This window comes from Condylura cristata, unplaced genomic scaffold (genome assembly GCF_000260355.1).
Source record: "Condylura cristata isolate star-nosed mole 26May11 unplaced genomic scaffold, ConCri1.0 scaffold00026, whole genome shotgun sequence".
In the NCBI taxonomy this organism is placed as follows: Eukaryota; Metazoa; Chordata; class Mammalia; order Eulipotyphla; family Talpidae; genus Condylura; species Condylura cristata.
In genome coordinates, this window is record NW_004567127.1 from 18,023,712 (window position 1) to 18,029,108 (window position 5,397).

Below are 5,397 nucleotides of genomic sequence, written 5' to 3' on the forward strand. Positions count from 1 at the left end.
CCTGTGCCGGGTCCCGGGGCGACCTGGGCGCGGGCGGCGGCCGCGCCGAGCGGGGAGAAGGCGGCGGGTAGTTACGGGCGCCGGGGCATTCGGCCCAGCCGGAGGGCTCGCGCCGGCCAGAAGCACCCCTCGAGATGTTCGGCGGGAGCCGGGGGGAGCCACCGGCTCCGGGCCGCTGGGAGGAGCAGTCACGGAGGCGACAGCTACCGCCGCGGCCGCCGCGCCCGCCCGGACTGCGGGCTCGGGTTACCGCAGAGCGGCTCCTTAAAGGGGCCGCGGTCGCTCGGGCTCCGGCTCCGATCCGGCTCGGGCTCCGGCTCCGGCTCCGGCTCCGGCTCCCCCTCTGGCTCCGGCTCCAGCTCGGCTCCCGGCTGCTTCGACCCCCGGCCAGAGTGGGCGGGGCCCCGAGGCCGGCTATAGGGCCGACCTTGGGGTGCTGGACTTTAGGTACAGAATTCCGGCTCAGGATCGTAACCACCGAGGTTTCCAGCAGTAAGAAAAGCACACCTCGCTAGGTACAGAGCGTGCGGTTCCCTGGCGAAATGTCTACAGCAAGTAACCAAACTCGAGAGTGGGGAGCATGATCTGCGTCTGCTTCCGCAGCGGTCAGTACCTGGTCTCGCCACGTAACCAAAATTATTTTCTGAGCTTGACATCCTATTCCTGCCTTAAATGCCAGCATTCTGCGTAAACGAAGTGCATGGCTTGATCGTAAGGAGATAAAAGGGCAACTGCTGATTTTTCCTGCCAAGTTTGTCTTGGCCAGAGCCCGGCTTGCTTGGGGCTGCAGGTGTATTTCAAATGAGTAGGGGCTGTGTGTGCAAGAGGCTTGTACTCTAAGCAGACTCCTGAATCCTGGAAAAACACCCGCCAGAATGCACCAGCGCTCCACCTACACCCTGACCTTCTCTCAGAGAGTTTAAGTAGGTTTAGAATGTTTTTGGTCCTGCCTAAGAATTCCAAGTTGCCCAGTGCAAAAGCTTTGCCAGAAAATAGTAACTCTTCTGACCTGTTAACCTTAAATACTTTCAAGTGTTTTGTATCAAGATAGAATTGTTTTGAATAAAAGAGAATAATGAACTGTTCTTAATAAAATAAAACATTTAAGCTGTAATAATTTGCACAAAGCAGTTACAAAAATGTTTCAGGGAAGAGGTAAATTCTGAAGAAATTACTTTAAACACCTTCATTAATAACAGAGCAATTGTTTGTAAAAGTCTAGCGTAAAGGTAAATACAACCTACCTAACATACACTTTCACACAAATACACATACATTAGCTAACTGAGGCTCAATTTCTTCATCTGCAAAATGAGGAGAGTAATTTAGTTATCCCTAAAGGCCCTGGTCTTGGCAAACAGAATGACCTCAGGAAAGATAAAAGGTATTCTACCCTACAGTGGTAAAGCAGACACACAGTCAAGCAGGGAGGAAGATCCTGCAGACCTGAAGCGCGTTCCCCTACCCCTAAGAATCTTGGGCACCTGTGCCCTCTGACCATAGCCTGTCTCATCATAGTTGTTTGGCAAAGTGCATAAGTCCTTGGTAACTTTGGTTTACTTGCCTTATGCTCTCCCACATCTATTTCATAAGACTGCATGGGCAGGATGGTTGCATGTGCACATCTGTGGGATTAATACTGTAAGTACATATTGTATAACATCATCTCAGGACTCTACCTCAAGACTGGCTCCTTCAGACACTCTCCTAGACTTGTGTCCAGTGGCTGATAGTTGGTCTGTTCCTTCCTGATAAATGCACCATCATTATCTTTGATATGCATATTCCCTAACACTGACAGCAGTAACTAGGCTCAAGTTAACCCACAGAAACCCACTGTACTCTATGTCCTACTATTATTCCTTTATGGTAGGCCTTTATAAATGTGTCACAGAATCTATGGGGTTGTTAGATATTATACAGCAAGTATAAATGAATGCATCAATGACAAACCTGCAAACTGAAAGAAATTCAGTACAAGTTGTATTTTTAATTTTTTAAAAGATTTATTTATGTATACAGAACTGGAGTACAGGCCAGAGGTGCGGGGGCAGTGAAAGGATACACTGGAGGCATTGTGGGGAGTAGAACAGGCAGATGTACTGAAATACACTGCTGAGGGCAGTAGGTGAGACAGGAGAGGTCTGCCATACCATATGGGTCACTTCCCTGGATAGAACTCACAGAGAAGCAACTGTTGATAGCTTTTTAAACTTTTAAATTAATCAGAAGTTATGACCTTAGGAGATGCAAGATTAAGAGCATCTTTTTCTTCAACATTTTTGATGCAGTTTAACCTCTTTAAAAATTCTTTTCATTATTCATACTTAAATATTCAATCATGCTTAACTTTCACCAGTACTCCCTTTACACAGACACTTCCCCAGTCTTTATGTGTAGTTTTTCTGCATTTTAAATTTTAAGTATGAAAGCTGAATTGCACTGTTTATATTTCTGTTCATTGAAATAATTGAACGATATAGTTCAGAGAAGTATAATTATCCACCTTGCTTAAAAGGAGAAAAAATATATAAAAATTGTTTTGAGACAAATTTGCCTGATCAAAAATTGTTTCCTAAAAATTCTTAAGAGAGACAATTGTTTATAAAACTGAGACCAAAAGTTTCTTCTTTCTAAAATAACAAGGTCATTAAAACAAAAGTAATTTTGGAAATTTGCCTGAATTCTTCCCACTGCTTTGTTAGTGATGATCAGACCAAAATGGCATCAAACATTTTGAGCAGTAAGGTTGATCTAGTAAACAATGGATAACCTCAGGTACTATTTTCTTCTTTGTTGGCAGTTTTAGTGTGGCAAGAGTTTTGTAAAGTTTTATAAATGTTTCAAAGTATTTTCATTTCACTTCTCAAGATCATATTAACAGTGATCATCTCTGGGTGGTTGAGATTCTATGGTTTTTGGGTGTTAAAATATACTATAGAACTTGAATAATGAAACCTTTTGAGATTGTTATAGGAATAGATTAATGAAATTGAATAGAAATTTCAGAAATAGACCTAAATAAGGGGCATATGTCAGTGGATAAGGGAATTTTAAATAAATGTATAGGACCTGGAATGCAAAATTAAATATATCTTATATAAAAATTAAATGCTTATATAAATTCTAAGTTATTCAAATATTTAAATGTAAAATAAGAATGCTCTAATGGGCTAAATTCTTGTCTTACCTTGGACTCAAAATCTAGTAGCCATAAATATTAATAAATCTAACTAGTTAAAAAAAATAGAAGTTCAAAAATAACATAAGCAAATTTGAAACATAAATTACAAACTGGGACAGAATGTCTGGTACTCCAATCACAGATAAAGAACTAAATTCCCTAATATATAAAAAGCTTCTAAGGGCCCTCCTTGGAGAAAACTATCCACAGCCACTGCAGCAGGAGTTCAATCCCAGGCCAGGGAAGGTCACCCACATGGCGCAGCAGACCTCTCCTGTCTCACCCATGGCTCCCATTGCAGTATATTTCAGTGGATCTGCCTGTTCTGCTCCCCACTCTGTCTCTGGTGGGTCCTCACCCCAGTTCTTGTATTCATAAAATAAATAAAATCTTTTTTTTTTAAAAAAAAGCTTCTGAAAATCAAAAAGAAAATATCAGTCACTCAAGAGTAAAATAGAGGATACTAGTAGACACGTCAAAGAAAAGATACATAAAAAATGATAGTTTACAAATTGTTCCATTCATAAAACATATACAAATTAAAATTAATCAATCTTAACCATAAACCAACTGTAATTCTTCTTTCACATTATTCTCTGACTTTGGAGCATTCATCTCTGATGATATTCTTTTCAATTGACTCTACCCATAAGCATTTTGAGAAAAAGTGGTAAGTTTATGAAGCTACATCTTTTTTTTTTCTTAATTCTAGATCCTATACCTCATTAACAAGGCTAAGTAGCCAAAAATGGCTAACATTAAAGAATCATTATTTTTTTAAGCAGATGGACTCTTCTGCCTTCATCTCATGTTTACTATTTTGAAACATAAAGAAGCCATACATAATATGATAAAAATTAGAACAAACATTGACCATGTCCTACTTCTATAAATAAATGTTTTTTTTCTAAAACACAAAGTTGTTTTCAAAGACTTAAATGTAAAATCTCAGTATAAACACCTCCTATCACCCTCATCCTCTGCCAAATATATTCTAGTACAAAAGAATCAAATCAAATCTTTGTTGTGATATAAATCAATTACTTTGATGCCTATGGACTACCCTAAAAACAACTAAAAAGAAAAAAAAAACAAGAAGATTTTCATGACTGTATTTTAACTACAGAAAATATTATCTCCCCATATGTACCAGTCTCCTAAAATCATAGACTATTTTCTATGCACTAACATTACTATAAGATCAGACCACCTCACACATTTAAATTATGTTCATTACTAACTTAAACTCCTTTTTCCGAGTCTCTATATAAGTTAGATGCCTCAAGAATGACAATTAGATTTATTTTTATATGGAAAGTATATATACTACATTGAGATCTCCCCATCTTGAGGCTTGCATTCCTGCATTTTGGTAAAAATAAAACATTTTACACTCCAGCAACTAAAAGTCTTGAAAAATTACTCATTGCCATTTTTTAAAGATTTATTTATTTATGCATTCAGAACTAGGGTACAGGCCAGAGGTGCAGACACTGAGAGGATTCACCCTCAGCAATGTATTTCAGTAGACCTGCTTGTTCTGCTCCTCATTCTGTCTCTGGTGAATTCTCTCACCCCTCGCACCTCTGGACTATACCCCAGAGTTCCTGTATGCATAAATAAATCTTTAAAAAAAATTTAAAGACAGAAATTGAGTGTGGATTTGCTAGACATAAGTGGCCTCTTCAGCCACCATTCTATGTTATCAGCAGATTCGCACCCCTATACAAGGTCAGAACTGCCGGTCAATCAGTCATAGCCAAAGCACATTTCAAATCAATCAAGAGCAGAAAATTGATCACCCTGGGAAGGACAGGCATCATGAGGTATGGCTGGGAACACCTAGGGGGCTGTTGATTGATGTATGACAGGGGACCCCAGAAGCTGATCAGTGGAACACCTTGATAAGATTGGAATGATGGTGGGGCTCTCAGATATGGTTTTGATGACAACACTTGGTTGTCCAGCAGATAAGAATTATCTGGTCAGCAGATACATGTCTCCTTGAAGCCCTAGATGACAAAAACACATTCTTTAGCTTCACCCATCTTTTTCTCCTTGTCCTCCTACCCCATGTAACTGATGCCGTATGATTATTCTATCAATAAAAAAACCAGGGTATTAGAAAGATGTGGTACATATATACAATGGAATATTACTCAGCAACCAAAAAAGAGAAACACATGTCTTTTGCAGCAACTTGGATGGAGCGG

At 39.9% G+C, this 5,397-nt stretch overlaps 1 protein-coding gene across 2 annotated transcripts in view; it reads right to left on the reverse strand.

The window, feature by feature from the left end:
* The window catches only part of LOC101637714 (transmembrane protein 56), a 61,434-nt gene extending 60,657 nt beyond the window's left edge, over positions 1-777 (reverse strand). Inside the window, exon 1 of one of the 2 annotated variants that reach the window (XM_012730148.1) lies at positions 614-777. The gene's annotated coding sequence lies outside the window, so the exon portion shown is untranslated. Of the gene's footprint in view, positions 316-613 lie in introns of those variants that run through there. The other variant, XM_004689517.2, reaches the window with a different exon arrangement.
* Positions 778-5,397: the final 4,620 nt, after the last annotated feature.